The 18,761-nt window shown below is 35.5% G+C and overlaps 3 long non-coding RNA genes across 6 annotated transcripts in view; 2 read left to right on the top strand and 1 right to left on the bottom strand.

The window, feature by feature from the left end:
• Nucleotides 1-4,966, top strand: part of LOC127969848 (uncharacterized) — a 37,173-nt gene extending 32,207 nt beyond the window's left edge. For all 3 annotated transcript variants that reach the window (XR_008156373.1, XR_008156372.1, XR_008156369.1), the window contains one exon: nt 4,790-4,966. This is a non-coding gene — a long non-coding RNA (uncharacterized LOC127969848). The remainder of the gene's footprint in view (nt 1-4,789) is intronic.
• LOC127969847 (uncharacterized) overlaps nt 1-18,761 on the bottom strand; it is a 105,205-nt gene that overhangs the window by 22,850 nt on the left and 63,594 nt on the right. The window lies entirely within an intron of this gene.
• Nucleotides 12,698-16,816, top strand: LOC127969846 (uncharacterized). The gene is made up of 2 exons (XR_008156366.1): nt 12,698-14,423; nt 16,102-16,816. It is a non-coding gene; the product is annotated as an uncharacterized LOC127969846 (long non-coding RNA).

The following is an 18,761-nucleotide window of genomic DNA, read 5'->3' as shown; positions in this document are numbered from 1 at the left end:
CCAGAGAACATTTCTGCAGTGGTTTGGTTCAGATTGGGCGAAAAACCTAGGACTAGTTCGCAAAAGTAGGTTTTGGACATACGTCAAATTTGCGAAAAAACGAGGCCTCCTAGACCCAAAATCAGAGTGACCGTTTTTAATTTCGCATGACCCACGGATTCCGGAAATGTTAAATTTTTGGCTCTATGATAAGCGGTTTAGGAGTTATTAGCACTAACGCATTTTTGATCACTGTAGCGCCCCCTTTAGGCCGATTGGGGCGAGCCTTTGGATCTGACAAGAAGGCCGGACTTCTACCATCTGACCAAGTTTCAGCTCTCTAGGCCTTACGGTTTGGGCTGCACGATCAGTTTGAGTGGAGAATAATAATAATAATAATAATAAAAATCCTAACAGATACAATAGGGTTTCAGCACTGCGTGCTTGAACCCCTAATTAAAGCTGCAAGCAGCATTTACGGGGTTCAAGCACATTAAGGCCTCTGAGGTGGTCTGAGCCAACCTGGACGTATGGATGACAGTTAAACACATCCAAAACGGAGAATAGGCTGACAGACAGACACACGCACTGAAATTAAATGATTAAACTAGTTTTTAAGAGTTTGGATGTCATTTTCAGGTTTCACTGTAATCATATGTGGCAAAATTTTAAAAACTGATAAGTCTGTATGAACAAAATGGAAAACTTTAACTCAGTGAGATTTAAAATGTTGTAACAGTGTTTTTTTATTTATTGTTTAGGCATGAATTCATAAATCTTCTCAAAAGTACTGTTTCAATTTGCTTAATGAGCCCATTAGTGGTCTTCCGCTGCCATCTAGTGGTTATAAATTGCATTTACTCAAACAACACTGTTTTTAAACATAACTGTTATAGTGTAATGTTTTTTGCCCAATCTCTCTTAAATTTTGAATGCTTGTTTAGAATGAAATTAGGCATTATTTTACACAGTTTTGATAATTTGGGGCTTTCTGTTTGTATTAATAGGCCTTTGTGTACACTGTGAAAATAACATATTATAAAATTATTGGTTTATAGTTGTCCAAATGCAATTGTTCAACATGTTTTTGATAATTATTGACCTTCAGAGTCTAGAGAATTGTACTTCAGTGGTTTTATTGATTTTCAGCTTAAAGCCTTGGACTACTTTGGCAAAGTAACTTTTTTTAAATAATCTTGAATATTTAATTAACAGCTTTATTGACAACATTGGTCCCAGAGGCAAAGTTGTTCAGAATGAGGAGATCTATCATTTGATGTGAAGATCTAGTGTTTTTGAGAGAATATATTAGCATTTTCAAACAATTTGAGGCCATTTACCATATAAATCTTGTGTTTTGAGACCTTTTCTACTGTTATAGCGCCACCTATGGTCCGATCTCCTTGAAACTTTGCATGCTTGTTAAGAGTCACCTGTTACATGTTTTTCCCTAGTTTCATAAAGTTTAGAGTTTTTGTTTAGGTTTTATAGGCTTTGGGGTATGTTTGGCCACACCCCTTTTCTTAATTACCCCTTTAACGCTAACCAAAGTACAAAATTTAACATTTTTTTGATAATTATTGATCTAGAGAGTCCACAGATTATTACTGCAGTGGTTTGGTTCCGATCGGACAAAAAACCTAGGACTAGTTCGCAAAAGTAGGTTTTTAACATATTTGTGAATAACAATTGAACGATTTGATTGACAGCAATGGTTCTTGAGGCAAAGTTGTGCATTATGAGGAGATCTATCAAATGATATGCATATTGTGTTGATATGTGAAACACCACGTGATTACAGAGCCATAAAACTCGTTAGCGCCAACTAGTGGCCAATTTCTTTCAAAATTCTTACAGACCTTAAGGTTCATGAGTCGAACGTACCCAGCGAGTTTCGTTCCGATGAACATCCGTTAACCCTTTCAAATAGGTGCTTAAATTTGTTTGGCCAATGGCGGCCATGTTTTTTGAGATATGCAAATGTCCTCATAGGTACTTGTGCCCCTTCAGACCAAGACACTGCATACCAATTTTCAAGTCGATCGAGCCAACGGTTGCCTGGTTATAGCCATTTATGTGTTTTTTAAATCTTATTGCGCCCCCAAGTGGCAGAGATATGCAATTTTTTTTATTTGACCAAAGATTGAGCTCATACATATGTGTACCAATTTTGGTGAAGATATCTCATTCCGTTCAAGAGTTATAGTCAAAATAGTATTTGGCTAACGTTAGCATAGACGCTTTTTGGTGTACTGTTTCGCGTAAGAATTGAAATTTCAACTTTTTTTTGATAATTATTGATATTGAGTGTCCAGGGAAAATTTATGAAGTGGTTTGGTTCTGATTGGTTGAAAATCCTAGGACTAGTTCGCAAAAGTAGGTTTCGGATATAGCTCGATTTTGCGAGAAAACGGTGCGTCGTAGACCCCAAAAAGGCGCCGTGCACTTTTGTTCGGGCTAACCCAAGGATTGCTATGATGCCATGTTTTTGAGTTTATGGCTAACGGTTTACGATTCACGGCCAACAACGTCCAAAATTTTTGTTTTTTGCGCTATAGCGCCCCCGTTTGGCCGATTGGGCTGAGACTTTGATAAGTTCTCCCCAAAATGAGCTCTACGATCTGTCCAAATTTCAGCTCTCTAGGCCTTACGGTTTGGGCTGCACGTTCAGTTCTAGGGCGGAAGAATAATAATAATAATTAAAGCTGCAAGCAGCATTTACGGGGTTCAAGCACATTAAGGCCTCTGAGGTGGTCTGAGCCAACCTGGATGTATGGATGACAGTTAAACACATCCAAAACGGAGAATAGGCTGACAGACTGACACACGCACTGAATTTAAATGATTAAACTAGTTTGTAAGAGTTTGGATGTCATTTTCAGGTTTCACTGTAATCACAATGTGGCTAAATTTTAAAAACTGATAAGTCTGTATGAACAAAATGGAAAACTTTAACTCAGTGATATTTAAAATGTTGTAACAGTGTTTTTTTTATTGTTTAGGCATGAATTCATAAATCTTTTCAAAAGTACTGTTTCAATTTGCTGAATCAGCCCATTAGTGGTCTTCCGCTGCCATCTAGTGGTTATAAATTGCATTTACTCAAACAACACTGTTTTTAAACATAACTGTTATAGTGTTATGTTTTTTGCCCAATCTCTCTTAAATTTTGCATGCTTGTTTAGAATGAAATTAGGCTTTATTTTGCACAGTTTTGATAATTTGTGGGCTTTCTGTTTGTATTAATAGGCCTTTGTGTACACTGTGAAAAGAACATATTATACAATCACTGGTTTATAGTTGTCCAAATGCAATTGTAGTTATTGACCTTCAGAGTCTATAGAATTGTACTTCAGTGGTTTTATTGATTTTCAGCTTAAAGCCTTGGACTACTTTGCCAAAGTAATTTTTTTAAATAATCTTGAATATTTAATTAACAGCTTTATTGACAACATTGGTCCCAGAAGTTGTTCAGAATGAGGAGATCTATCATATGATATGAAGATCTAGTGTTTATGTGAATATATGAGCATTTTCAGACAATTTGAGGCCATTTACCATGTAAATCTTATGTTTTGAGACCTTTTCTACTGTCATAGCGCCACCTGTGGTCCGATCTCCATGAAAATTTGCATGGTTGTTAAGGGTCAGCTGTTACATGTTTTCACCAAGTTTCATAAAGTTTTGAGTTTTCGTTTAGGTTTTATATGCTTTTGGGTATTTTGGTCATGCCCCTTTTCTAATTTAGCCAGTTATAGCTAACCAAAGGACAAAATTATTTTTTTTTTTGATAATTATTGATCTATAGAGTCCAGAGAAAATTACTGCAGTGGTTTGGTTTCGATCGGGTAAAAAACCTGGGACTAGTTCGTAAAAGTAGCTTTTTGACATATTTGTGAATTGCAATTGAACGATTTGATTGACATCTTCGCTCCTTGAGGCAAAGTTGTTCACAAAGAGGAGATCTATCATATGATATGAAGATCTAGTGTTTGTGTGAATGTATGAACATGTCCTACAAATTGTGATCATTTTCCATTGAAAATGTGTGTTTTTGAGGCTTTTTCAACTGTTATAGCGCCACCTATGGTCCGATCTCCATGAAACTTTGCATGCTTGTTAAGAGTCACGTGTTAAATGTTTTCACCGAGTTTCATAAAGTTTTGAGTTTTCGTTTAGGTTTTATAGGCTTTGGGGTATGTTTGGCCACACCCCTTTTCTAAATTACCCACTTAAAGCTAATCAAACGACAAAATTCAACATTTTTTTGATAATTATTGATCTAGAGAGTCCACAGAATATTACTGCAGTGGTTTGGTTCCGATCGGACAAAAAACCTAGGACTAGTTCGTAAAAGTAGGTTTTTAACATATTTGTGAATAACATTTGAACGATTTGATTGACAGCAATGGTTCTTGAGGCAAAGTTGTGCATTATGAGGAGATCTATCAAATGATATGCATATTGTGTTGATATGTGAAACACCACGTGATTACAGAGCCAATAAACTCGTTAGCGCCAACTAGTGGCCGATTTCTTTCAAAATTCTTACAGACCTTAAGGTTCATGAGTCGAACGCACCCAGCGAGTTTCGTTCCGATCAACATCCGTTAACCCTTTCAAATAGGTGCTTAAAATTGTTTGGCCAATGGCGGCCATGTTTTTTGAGATATGCAAATGTCCTCATAGGTACTTGTGCCCCTTCAGACAAAGACACTGCATACCAATTTTTAGGTCGATCGAGCCAACGGTAGCCTAGTTATAGCCATTTATGTGTTTTTTCTTTTTATAGCGCCCCCAAGTGGCAGAGGTGTGCAATTTTTTTTATTTGACCAAAGTTTTAGGTCTTACAAATGTGTAGCAAGTTTGGTTAAGATATCTTATTTCTTTCACGAGTTATAGCCTGTTGCGTAAAATTGCTCCTCGACTTTCGAACGTTTTGGCATCCCATTACGACAGCGAGTCGAAATTTCAACTTTTTTTTGATAATTATTGATAAACCCTGGCCAGAGAACATTTCTGCAGTGGTTTGGTTCAGATTGGGCGAAAAACCTAGGACTAGTTCGCAAAAGTAGGTTTTGGACATAGGTCAAATTTGCGAAAAAACGAGGCCTCCTAGACCCAAAATCAGAGTGACCGTTTTTAATTTCGCATGACCCACGGATTCCGGAAATGTTAAATTTTTGGCTCTATGATAAGCGGTTTAGGAGTTATTAGCACTAACGCATTTTTGATCACTGTAGCGCCCCCTTTAGGCCGATTGGGGCGAGCCTTTGGATCTGACAAGAAGGCCGGACTTCTACCATCTGACCAAGTTTCAGCTCTCTAGGCCTTACGGTTTGGGCTGCACGATCAGTTTGAGTGGAGAATAATAATAATAATAATAATAATAAAAATCCTAACAGATACAATAGGGTTTCAGCACTGCGTGCTTGAACCCCTAATTAAAGCTGCAAGCAGCATTTTACCGGGGTTCAAGCACATTAAGGCCTCTGAGGTGGTCTGAGCCAACCTGGATGTACGGATGACAGTTAAACACATCCAAAACGGAGAATAGGCTGACAGACAGACACACGCACTGAAATTAAATGATTAAACTAGTTTTAAGAGTTTGGATGTCATTTTCAGGTTTCACTGTAATTATAATGTGGTAAAATTTTAAAAACTGGTAAGTCTGTATGAACAAAATGGAAAACTTTAACTCAGTGAGATTTAAAATGTTGTAACAGTGTTTTTTTTTTATTGTTTAGGCATGAATTCATAAATCTTCATAAAAGTACTGTTTCAATTTGCTGAATGAGCCCATTAGTGGTCTTCCGCTGCCATCTAGTGGTTGCATTTACTCAAACAACACTGTTTTTAAACATAACTGTTATAGTGTAAAGTTTTTTGCCCAATCTCTCTTAAATTTTGCATGCTTGTTTAGAATGAAATTAGGCTTTATTTTACACAGTTTTGATAGTTTGTGGGCTTTCTGTTTGTATAAATAGGCCTTTGTGTACACTGTGAAAAGAACATATTATACAATCACTGGTTTATAGTTGTCCAAATGCAATTTTTCAACATGTTTTTGATCATTATTGACCTTCAGAGTCTAGAGAATTGTACTTCAGTGGTTTTATTGATTTTCAGCTTAAAGCCTTGGACTACTTTGCCAAAGTAACTTTTTTAAATAATCTTCAATATTTAACTAACAGCTTTATTGACAACATTGGTCCCAAAAGTTGTTCAGAATGAGGAGACCTATCATATGATATGAAGATCTAGTGTTTATGTGAATATATGAGCATTTTCAGACAATTTGAGGCCATTTACCATATCAATCTTATGTTTTGAGACCTTTTCTACTGTCATAGCGCCACCTATGATCCGATCTCCATGAAAATTTGCATGCTTGTTAAGAGTCACCTGTTACATGTTTTCACCAAGTTTCATAAAGTTTTGAGTTTTCGTTTAGGTTTTATATGCTTTTGGGTATTTTGGCCACACCCCTTTTACTAAATTACCCCTTTACAGCTAACCAAAGGACAAAATTCAACATTTTTTTGATAATTATTGATCTAGAGAGTCCAGAGAAAATTACTGCAGTGGTTTGGTTGCGATCGGGTAAAAAATCTGGGACTAGTTCGCAAAAGTAAGTTTTTAACATATTTGTGAATAACAATTGAACGATTTGTTTGACATCTTCGCTCCTTGAGGCAAAGTTGTTCACAAAGAGGAGATCTATCATATGATATGAAGATCTAGTGTTTGTGTGAATGTATGAACATGTCCTACAAATTGTGATCATTTTCGATTGAAAATGTGTGTTTTTGAGGCTTTTTCAACTGTTATAGCGCCACCTATGATCCGATCTCCATGAAACTTTGCATGCTTGTTAAGAGTCACCTGATACATGATTCCACGAAGTTTCATAAAGTTTTGAGTTTTCGTTTAGGTTTTATAGGCTTTGGGGTATGTTTGGCCACACCCCTTTTACTAAATTACCCCTTTACAGCTAACCAAAGGACAAAATTCAACATTTTTTTGATAATTATTGATCTAGAGAGTCCACAGAATATTACTGCAGTGGTTTGGTTCCGATCGGACAAAAAACCTAGGACTAGTTCGTAAAAGTAGGTTTTTAACATATTTGTGAATAACATTTGAACGATTTGATTGACAGCAATGGTTCTTGAGGCAAAGTTGTGCATTATGAGGAGATCTATCAAATGATATGCATATTGTGTTGATAAGTGAAACACCACGTGATTACAGAGCCAATAAACTCGTTAGCGCCAACTAGTGGACGATTTCTTTCAAAATTCTTACAGACCTTAAGGTGCATGAGTCGAACGCACCCAGCGAGTTTCGTTCCGATCAACATCCGTTAACCCCTTTCAAATAGGTGCTTAAAATTGTTTGGCCAATGGCGGCCATGTTTTTTGAGATATGCAAATGTCCTCATAGGTACTTGTGCCCCCTCAATCAAAGACACTGCATACCAATTTTTAGGTCGATCGAGCCAACGGTAGCCTAGTTATAGCCATTTATGTGTTTTTTCTTTTTATAGCGCCCCCAAGTGGCAGAGGTGTGCAATTTTTTTTATTTGACCAAAGTTTTAGGTCTTACAAATGTGTAGCAAGTTTGGTTAAGATATCTTATTTCTTTCACGAGTTATAGCCTGTTGCGTAAAATTGCTCCTCGACTTTCGAACGTTTTGGCATCCCATTACGACAGCGAGTCGAAATTTCAACTTTTTTTTGATAATTATTGATATTCCCTGGCCAGAGAACATTTCTGCAGTGGTTTGGTTCAGATTGGGCGAAAAACCTAGGACTAGTTCGCAAAAGTAGGTTTTGGACATACGTCAAATTTGCGAAAAAACGAGGCCTCCTAGACCCAAAATCAGAGTGACCGTTTTTAATTTCGCATGACCCAAGGATTCCAGAAATGTAAAATTTTTGGGTCTATGACAAGCGGTTTAGGAGCTATTAGCAAAAACGCACTTTTGATCTCTGTAGCGCCCCCCATAGGCCAATTAAGCTGAGACTTTGTCAGAATGTCCCCTCGGGGAGCTCTACCTTCTGGCCAAGTTTCAGCTCTCTAGGCCTTACGGTTTGGTCTGCACGATCAGTTTTAGCGGAGAAAAATAATAATAATAATAAAAAAAATCCTAACAGATACAATAGGGTTTCAGCACTGCGTGCTTGAACCCCTAATAATAATAAAAATCCTAACAATTACAATAGGGTTTCAGCACTGCGTGCTTGAACCCCTAATAATAAAAATCCTAACAATTACAATAGGGTTTCAGCACTGCGTGCTTGAACCCCTAATAATAATTAAAGCTGCAAGCAGCATTTACGGGGTTCAAGCACATTAAGGCCTCTGAGGTGGTCTGAGCCAACCTGGACGTATGGATGACAGTTAAACACATCCAAAACGGAGAATAGGCTGACAGACAGACACACGCACTGAAATTAAATGATTAAACTAGTTTTTAAGAGTTTGGATGTCATTTTCAGGTTTCACTGTAATCATAATGTGGCTAAATTTTAAAAACTGATAAGTCTGTATGAACAAAATGGAAAACTTTAACTCAGTGAGATTTAAAATGTTGTAACAGTGTTTTTTTATTTATTGTTTAGGCATGAATTCATAAATCTTCTCAAAAGTACTGTTTCAATTTGCTGAATGAGTCCATTAGTGGTCTTCCGCCGCCATCTAGTGGTTATATAAATTGCATTTAGTCAAACAACACTGTTTTTAAACATAACTGTTATAGTGTAATGTTTTTTGCCCAATCTCTCTTAAATTTTGCATGCTTGTTTAGAATGAAATTAGGCATTATTTTACACAGTTTTGATAATTTGTAGGCTTTCTGTTTGTAATAATAGGCCTTTGTGTACACTGTGAAAATAACATATTATAAAATTACTGGTTTATAGTTGTCCAAATGCAATTGTTCAACATGTTTTTGATAATTATTGACCTTCAGAGTCTAGAGAATTGTACTTCAGTGGTTTTATTGATTTTCAGCTTAACGCCTTGAACTACTTTGCCAAAGTAACTTTTTTAAATCATCTTGAATATTTTATTTACAGTTTTATTGACAACATTGGTCACAGAGGCAAAGTTGTTCAGAATGAGGAGATCTATCATATGATGTGAAGATCTAGTGTTTTTGAGTGAATATATGAGCATTTTCAAACAATTTGAGGCCATTTACCATATAAATCTTGTGTTCTGAGACCTTTTCTACTGTTATAGCGCCACCTATGGTCCGATCTCCATGAAACTTTGCATGCTTGTTAAGAGTCACCTGTTACATGTTTTCCCTGAGTTTCATAAAGTTTAGAGTTTTTGTTTAGGTTTTATAGGCTTTGGGGTATGTTTGGCCACACCCCTTTTCTTAATTACCCCTTTAACGCTAACCAAAGTACAAAATGCAAATTTTTTTTGATAATTATTGATCTAGAGGGTCCACAGATTATTACTGCAGTGGTTTGGTTCCGATCGGACAAAAAACCTAGGACTAGTTCGCAAAAGTACGTTTTTAACATATTTGTGAATAACAATTGAACGATTTGATTGACAGCAATGGTTCTTGAGGCAAAGTTGTGCATTATGAGGAGATCTATCAAATGATGTGCATATTGTGTTGATATGTGAAACACCACGTGATTACAGAGCCATAAAACTCGTTAGCGCCAACTAGTGGCTGATTTCTTTCAAAATTCTTACAGACCTTAAGGTTCATGAGTCGAATGTACCCAGCGAGTTTTGTTCTGATCAACATCCGTTAACCCTTTCAAATAGGTGCTTAAAATTGTTTGGCCAATGGCGGCCATGTTTTTTGAGATATGCAAATGTCCTCATAGGTACTTGTGCCCCTTCAGACCAAGACACTGCATACCAATTTTCAAGTCGATCGAGCCAACGGTTGCCTAGTTATAGCCATTTATGTGTTTTTTCGATCTTATAGCGCCCCCAAGTGGCAGAGATGCGCATTTTTTTTTTGTTTGACCAAAGATTGAGCTCATACATATGTGTACCAAGTTTGGTGAAGATATCTCATTCCGTTCAAGAGTTATAGTCAAAATAGCATTTGGCTAACGTTAGCATAGACGCTTTTTGGTGTACTGTTTCGCGTAAGAATTGAAATTTCAACTTTTTTTTGATAATTATTGATATTGAGTGTCCAGGGAATATTTCTGAAGTGGTTTGATTCCGATTGTTTAAAAATCCTAGGACTAGTTCGCAAAAGTAGGTTTCGGATATAGCTCGATTTTGCGAGAAAACGGTGCGTCGTAGAGCAAAAAATGCAGCTGTGCACTTTTGTTCGGGCTAACCCAAGGATTGCAACGATGCCTTGTTTTTGAGTCTACGGCTAACGGTTTACGATCTTCGGCCAAAAATGTCCAAAATTTTAGTTTTTTGCGCTGTAGCGCCCCCGTTAGGCCGATTGGGCTGAGACTTTGATAAGTTCTCCCCAAAATGAGCTCTACGATCTGTCCAAATTTCAGCTCTCTAGGCCTTACGGTTTGGGCTGCACTTTCAGTTCTAGGGCAGAAGAATAATAATAATAATAAAAATCCTAACAATTACAAGAGGGTTTCAGCACTGCGTGCTTGAACCCCTAATAATTAAAGCTGCAAGCAGCGTTTACCGGGGTTCAAGCACATTAAGGCCTCTGAGGTGGTTTCGGCCAACCTGGATGTACGGATGACAGTTAAACACATCCAAAATGGAGAACAGGGTAACAGACACACACACACACACACACACACACTGAAAGTAAATGATTAGACTAATATATTAATACTCTATAAGTATATGCACAGACACACACACACAAAGAGACACATATACATGCACACACATTTTGTTGCAGATATAGGTATTTGACATAAGTGATAGGTGACAATAAACTTATTGCAAGTCTTCTGTTTGTAAGAGTTTAGATGTCATTTTCAGGTTAAACTATAATCATAATGTTGAAAAATGTTAAAAACTGATATAACTGTATGAACAAAATGGAAAACATTGACTCGATGAGATTTAAAATGATATAACAGTTAATTTATTAATATTTTGGCATGAATTCATGAAACCTTTGAACAGTACTGTTTAACTTAGCTGAATGAGCCCATTAGTGGTCTTCCGCTGCCATCTAGTGGTTATAAATTGCATTTACTCAAAGAACACTGTGTTTTTAAACATAACTGTAAGTTGTACTCACCAATTGTTTTTCTTGCATTGTTCAGTTTGATGGGAGTTTTGTTCTTTTGATCTGTAACAATGCTGATGTATTTTTCTGGAGTGAAAAAATACGGCTTGGTGGTATTCCTGTCTTGCTGTTTGGACTTTAGCATTGAAATAACGTGTATTTTTTTTAATGTTTTTATCGGAGAGACTGCATGAAAGTACCCCACTATTGGGTCATTCTCGCTGACGTCTGTCTTCTTTTCCATTTTTCTTGAAATTTCTGAAGAAGTTTTATTTTACTTCTGCTTACTTCTGTGGATGTCTTGAGTGCAGCTGTAGCTATATTTGAAAATAGCGGGTTTTATATTTGTATTTTTTAAATTGAGATGGGCGTATTCAACTGCTTGTTTGTGATTGGTTGAAAACCAGTTAGTAGTTTTTGTACACAAAATGTAGCCTATCACATTAAGACTACGTTAGTTTGAATTTGTTTTGCATCATTTTACGATTGAAGTTTAAATAAACATTAAATTGTTTCACAGGTTATGTAGACTATGTAGAATAAATTATTTTTACTAATTTTATTTACATTTTTTCCAATGTAAATTCAAAAAAGGTAGCCTACTATACATTTGATGTAGGGCTATTTGTTTAGCCATCAAAGATATTAAGCATTCTGAAGTTTGGGGTGGGCCTATATGTTTTATTGGCAGCGAGGGCCGTTGTTGTCATGGCACTGGGTTAAAATATTATTTTTTTATTATTATTTTTGCTGTTTTTTTATTATTATTTTTGCAGTTTGCTGCTAACAGTGAATAGCAAGGACCAGTAACGTTCCCAAGCTACAGTCATGAGCCCAACACACCAGAATGGGCAGGTAGGATTGTCATTCAGAAGAACTAATAGTTATAGATTTTTTTTTTTTTTTATATTGTGCTGAATAATTTTTGGTCCCAATTTTATTATTATTATCATTATCAATATTATTATTATAATAATACAATCTATTTTACAATCTAATTATTATAATAATTCAATAACTGTATGAAGAATTTTTGGGTATAATATGTCACAGTTCACTTTATTTTGTTATACACACCTGCATAAATGTATTATAGTGTTCTGCACCTACTAGTAAAAAAAATATATAAAAATATATATTTGGTGTCTGAATAATTGCTGGTTTGACGGTGCATTAATTCTTGTTAAAACTACAACGTAATTCAATCAAGAGCAGTGTGTGATTTTTCTTTCTTTCATTTTCTTGGATTAACATTACAGCAGCTATATAGCTAAATTAGGCGTGGTCACTTTAAGAGACAATAAACCCATCCAATATATATATATATATATATATATATATATATATATATATATATATATATATATATATATATATATATATATATATATATATATATATATATATGTATGTACACTCATTATGACGACATTTCATAGGTGTAATGGGTTTTAATCTACGCTAATGGCATTTTCTTGCCCCTTAAAACTGCACATCCCAGAAAACTTGAGCATTTTGACTTTTTTGCCATCCACTAGAGGGCGCGTGCTGTATTGTTCCGTTTTTTACCGGAAAGGAAGCCATTTTCTCTACTTTCTGGTAAGGTAAGACATGCGGTGTGGTTGTTCTTTGTGTAATCTTAATAATCTGTATCATATTTAACGTTTTTAGGCCAGTTTAAGTTGTCTTTTTGTCTTTTTGAATATTTTGTGGTTGTATTTTGTGATTAATTGTATAAAGACAGCGTTTTGTTATAGTGATAAATTATTCTTATTCATCTGGCCAGCATTTTGATTAGAACAAGAAATAAGTTATTGTTGAAACATGTTTGGTGTTGTGGTTGTTCTTATTAGTTTAAAAGTTAAGTTAAATTAGTTAATTTTTATTAGTTCAAATTTCGATTCCTCTTATCGTTTCCTTTGTGAGCATTTCAATATGAGTTTATACAATAAAAGTGCAAGACGACTTTTTTGTGCTGCCTCGTGCGCTGTTTTCTATGCACATTGAAGCGCAGTCACAGAAAATTTGATTTGTAAAATTGATATTAAACTCAAACTAGAGCTGTTTTCTATGATGTAGTCTATCTACATGTGAAGTACGTGAGCGCGAGACGGCTCGCGCGGTGTCTTCAGTGCTACAGGCGTATTGGCCAAGTCTTAAAGTGACAGGAGCGGCTGTCTCTATAATAACAGTATTCAAAGGACAAAGAGAAAATTCACTCGTTCTTGACTAAATAACTTTTGTAACTGTTTTTGTACCTTATTTATAAAAACTGTACTGTTATTTTACACTTGAATTACAGCTTTTTGTACCTGAATACCTGAAAATCTTAAAACACTGTTTATTTCAATCATATATTTGTTCAGTTTTATCTATATTTGCAATTGGTAATTTTTTATTTGTTCTCTTTTAATTATTGAGTGTTTACTTATCTTTATTAATGTTTTAATGTATATTTTGTTAGGCTAGTTGTTTTACTATGGTATTTTTAAACCACAGGCAGAATTTATTGGTAAGCACATAAAATTGGCAATCGTTAAAATTTAAACCATGGTATAATATACACTGCGGTATATGCTTGGTGTTAAAATGTTAGTGCTCGTAATGATCATAATCAGCTCATGATTCCGAATTAGATCTGTGCATGAGGTTTTAAAAGTGTCAGTTCCTTAATACTCTTTCTGTAGTTTATGTCCTTGAGATAAAGTAAAAAAGTTGCTGCTCTTGGCACTTAAGTAGTTGAAATAAATATCAATGTATATTTAATTCATGCATGCACAGATTACAATTCTATTAAGACTTTCATTCTATTGTTATATTAACTGATACTGAAAGTAAGGTAATTTTTGTTGTATTTTTTTGTAATTTGCTTGTATTGTGAAAAAATTAAAAATCTAGTAGTCGATATAAAAAATCTAGTAGTCAGTTCGAGACTACAGAGAAAAAAAATGTGTGAAATACACTGTGTTCTCTTTGGTTGAGTGTTCATTGACTGAAGACTGTCTCTGAGAACTTGCGAGTACATTATAGTTTAAAATCGCTTAAATTTGTAAATTGGTATGATGTAAAATGATGTGCCATAGAGTCATGTGGATACTATGAAGCCAGTTGTGCATTCTGAGCGTACAATATATAAAATATATAATATTTTTGTAAAATGTAATGCTTTTGTTTTAATCAAATTGTTGTTGTTGTTATTTTTTTGCAGAATACTGAGAAACTTGATTTTGAGGTAAGATGTTACTTTTTTTATAAAATTTAGTGATAACAGTCAATAGTGTATAGTATAAGGATACATCTGGATAAAGTTGTGAATGCACGGAGAGCTTCAGTCAGTTGTCAAATTACAGCTCTAAATAACGCATTTCTGTGGAGAAAATAACAGAGGAAACAGAGTGAGCTTCTGCTGTAAACTTGCATGATCTAAGCTGATCAAAACATGAAGAAAAATGATTTCTAGGTTAACTAATGCATTAACAATGTTAAAGGATTAGTTCACCTCAAAATGAAAATTTCCTGATAATGTGATTTATATATAGTATATCAATTTTTTTTTTGTAAATTATTTAAGTTCACTAGATAAGACCCTATTCCTAAGCTAGGATCGTGCGGAGCCATTTATTGACACGTTTATATTCTAGCATAAACAAACATACTTTTTTTTTTATATATGCCATGTGCAATGTATATCTATTTCATTGCACAATACTGTTATATGGTAATTTTATTTGATGAATACATACTCTGAACACTGAATAAACCACTTCATACATCACCCAGTCTTTGAATGAAGTAGGCTGTTGTCATGTGATGTTTGGAGGAGCACCATATATTTTAACGAGAAAATGACATATCTGGCAATCCTGTTGTTTCATTTGTCCTGTCACAGATACTGTCCGGACAGTAAGGTTCAGTTTTTCCATGTTTCAGAACTGATTCTACGTAGGCTATACTGGGTTAACACAACGCTTTTCCAGTCAGGGGAAAAGGATTGTTTTCCCCCACGTCAACTCCACCCAGCTATAACACGACACACCGACCAAGTCTATTACAGACAAAGAGTTAAAATTCAGAGCAAAAATATAAATTTTGCTGAAATATCTGTTGTTGGACATTAAATTTAGGTTTAAAAGTCACCATGTAGTTACATTTGTTTTTAAGAGAGTAGCAACTATAAAAGAACAATAGCATGCAATTGAATGAAAATGTAAATTAGGAAAACTAATGTTTGTCTTTGGAGAACATTTGTCTTATCTGTTAACAACATTTTTTTCTTTATTGTTATCTTCATTTTTAATTTAGAGATATAAACTTTTGCTTTATAACTCATATAATGTATATCATAGATATATTCACTCTATATATTTTTCCGGGCAGGATGTGTGTTTTGTCAATAAAAGAAAATTGGGGAAATGTATTTAAAATCTAATAAGAGGATAAAGGTCTTAACTGTTATAAAGATGTAAATAAAATGAAAAAACTTGGTTCTACTGAAATCTACTGGTAAAACAGGGTCATGCAATCTGGTTGCTTTTAGAAGTGTTTCAGATATACGGTTATTTCTGGGGATTCAGAGCATTGCTGATTATGGTATTAGTGCACTCACATTATGTTCTCTAAAACACAAAGTTTATTTACTAGCACATTTACTATGTAGATTAATGGTATTATCTTTGTTACATATGTGTAAAATTAATTTAGTTCTGTGTTGGTATTATAAGCTGATAAATTTTAAATTAAACATAGCAAAATTATCATAATTAATAGAAGACCTTGTTTTAATGTGAACAAACACTAATTTATATTTTAATGCATTTTATTTTTATATTTTTTATTCTTTATTGTACTGTTTGTGAATTGTGATGCAATAATGTGTAATTTAATTTGTTTTTATGTTTTTGTGTGTACAGATGCCTCGCACAAAGCAAGCCCGGCGCTCCCAGGCCGCAAAGAAGAGGATGGCAGACCGGATGGCTGCTGATCCTGAAGAGGCTCTGCCACCTCTTAAAAAATTGGCAGAAGTAACAGAACGTTGTGTACATCACAACGGGGATATAAAACTGGGTCATAACAGTGGTCATAACCGTGGTCATAACCTTGGGCTAACAAGTGGTCAAACAAGTGGTCAAACAAGTGGTCAAACAAGTGGTCTAACAAGTGGTCAAACAAGTGGTCAAACAAGTGGTCAAACAAGTGGTCAAACAAGTGGTCAAACAAGCGGTCTAACAAGCGGTCTAACAAGTGGTCTAAACAATGATGCTAAAAACACGGATCATAAAAGTACTGTTAACATGACCATGAAAGCTGTTTCTGATTTGTGTCCACAGAAATCGTACATCAGTGGCTCTTTCCATCAAGGAGATTACCGTTTTGGCCGGAATAGGGGAAGTCAATGTGGTGCAAACTGTTTAACTGCAATTTTGATGAGTAAGATGAAAAATGTGTTGCAGTGGACGAGAAATGACCTGGATGCTGTTCTGATCCATGGAGATGACCTGTACAGTGCCATGAGAGACGCAGGGAAAATCAACGATCCTGAATCCGGCTTCATAGCTGTTCATGAGCTACCAGACACACACACACTTAAAGATAGTCGGTTTTCAATAAACTATGGTGAAACATTGACTGGCTTGTTTGGTATCAATAAATATGATGGGGAACTACAAGGGTATGCTATGTCTTTTGATGAAGCAGTAAATCGAGCATTCCAGAGGTTTGATGCTGTTTTAGTGAATATTAAGCTAGCCATATGTGCAGCTGTCAGAGAAGGTTCCTGGTATGCAGTGATTGATCCACATTCAAGACGAGGTGATGGCAGATGTGTAGCTGACGGTAAGAGTGTAGTGGTTTACCATCGTAACTTGCACTCGATGATTGTTCATTTCCGGAAACTAGCTGCGTCTATAAATGCACGTTATCAGGAGTTTGAGGTAACTGGGGTCAACGCGGTTATGACTGGATTAAAACAGCCATTCTGGCAAGTGATCGAGAACGCTGGTCCAGCAGAAAATGAGAGTGAAGGTGAGAAGTCGGACGTGGAAGTTGATGTTGGGTGCAGTCAATTTCTGAATGATTTCATGGACAAAACATCTGTGAAAGAAACTTGTGCACAACAGAGAATGAAAACGACATACCCAACTAATGAAAATGCAGGTGATGTTACATTCCTTTCACAAACTGCTAGTGTTTCTTTAAGGTTTAGTCCATTAACATTTGAGCAACAAAAGGGTGTTTGCTCAAAGTTAAACATTGCAAACATTGTAAAACCATCTGAGTACAATCCACCTGAGACTGTTGAAGTGGTTGAGCCTTGTGAAACGAACAAGACTGTTGCGGATGGAAACTCTTTTTTTAGAGCATTAGCCTTTGCTGTAAGTGGATCAGAACGAGAACACCGAAAAGTGAGACGGGCTGTCGTTACACACATTCTGCAGAATGAAGAAAAGTACGTACAGTATCTCAGACAAGGATACAGCTCTGTACCAGACTACATTGCCAAAACAAGAATGAAATTCGTTGGAAATCGGGCAACAGAGATGGAAATACAAGCAGCCAGTGATTTAATTGGCACAGACATATTTACATACAGTCGAGAGAAATGGTTTAGATTTTCATCTTTAAATGCTTCCTTTACTGCACATGGTTGTCAAGACAGTGGCATATATTTGAAATATGAAAACAGCTGCCATTATGAAGTTGTTGTATGTGGAAAGAGCAAGGATGGTAACTGTGTATTATTTTGTAAATCACCATCTCAACATTCACTGTCTGATCTAGCATCAAATGTGTCTTTAAAGTCACGTGAGGATTCTAGTGAGAAACTTGACTGCAGCAATAGTACAGAGTTCAAACAAGAAAAACAAATGAAGGCAAAGAAAAGATTACATGAGGATGAAACTTACATTTCAATTATGAAATCCATCAATAAAAAATACAAGAAAAATGAACAGCATAAAGGAAAAGTGAAGAAAAGTGTGAACAAATACAAATCAAATGATTTACACTGCAAAGCTGTGTCAGAAATGGAAGCGGATGTTGACTGCAGTCAATCTTTGACTTATGTCACAAACACAGATAAGATATCTGGGAATGAAACGTGTGTAGAACAGAAAACAGAAACGCCTTCTTTATACCCAACAAAAGAAAATTCAGGTGATGTTGAATTTGTTTCAGAAACTGTCAATGTTTCTTTAAAGTTTAGTCCATTGACATTACAGCAACAAAAGAGTGTTTGCTTAAAGCTGAACATTGTAAATACCATAAAAGAAGACAATAATCCACATGAGATTATTGAAATGGCTGAACCTTGTGAAACAAAAAGTATTTTGGGTGATGGTAATTGCTTTTTTAGAGCAGTAGCTTTTGCTGTAAGTGGAAGTGAAGAAGAACACAGAAAAGTGAGACGGGCTGTAGTTACTCACATACTGGAGAATGAAGATAAATATGTACAGAATCTTAGACAAGGATACAGCTCTGTACCAGAGTACATTGCCACATCAAGAATGAAATATGTTGGAACTTGGGCGACAGAGATGGAAATACAAGCAGCCAGTGATTTAATTGGTGTAGA

Source organism: Carassius gibelio, chromosome B13 (assembly GCF_023724105.1).
Source record: "Carassius gibelio isolate Cgi1373 ecotype wild population from Czech Republic chromosome B13, carGib1.2-hapl.c, whole genome shotgun sequence".
Lineage (NCBI taxonomy): Eukaryota > Metazoa > Chordata > Actinopteri > Cypriniformes > Cyprinidae > Carassius > Carassius gibelio.
The sequence above is the reverse complement of the archived record's forward strand: the minus strand, read 5'-3'. Positions and strand labels throughout refer to the sequence as shown.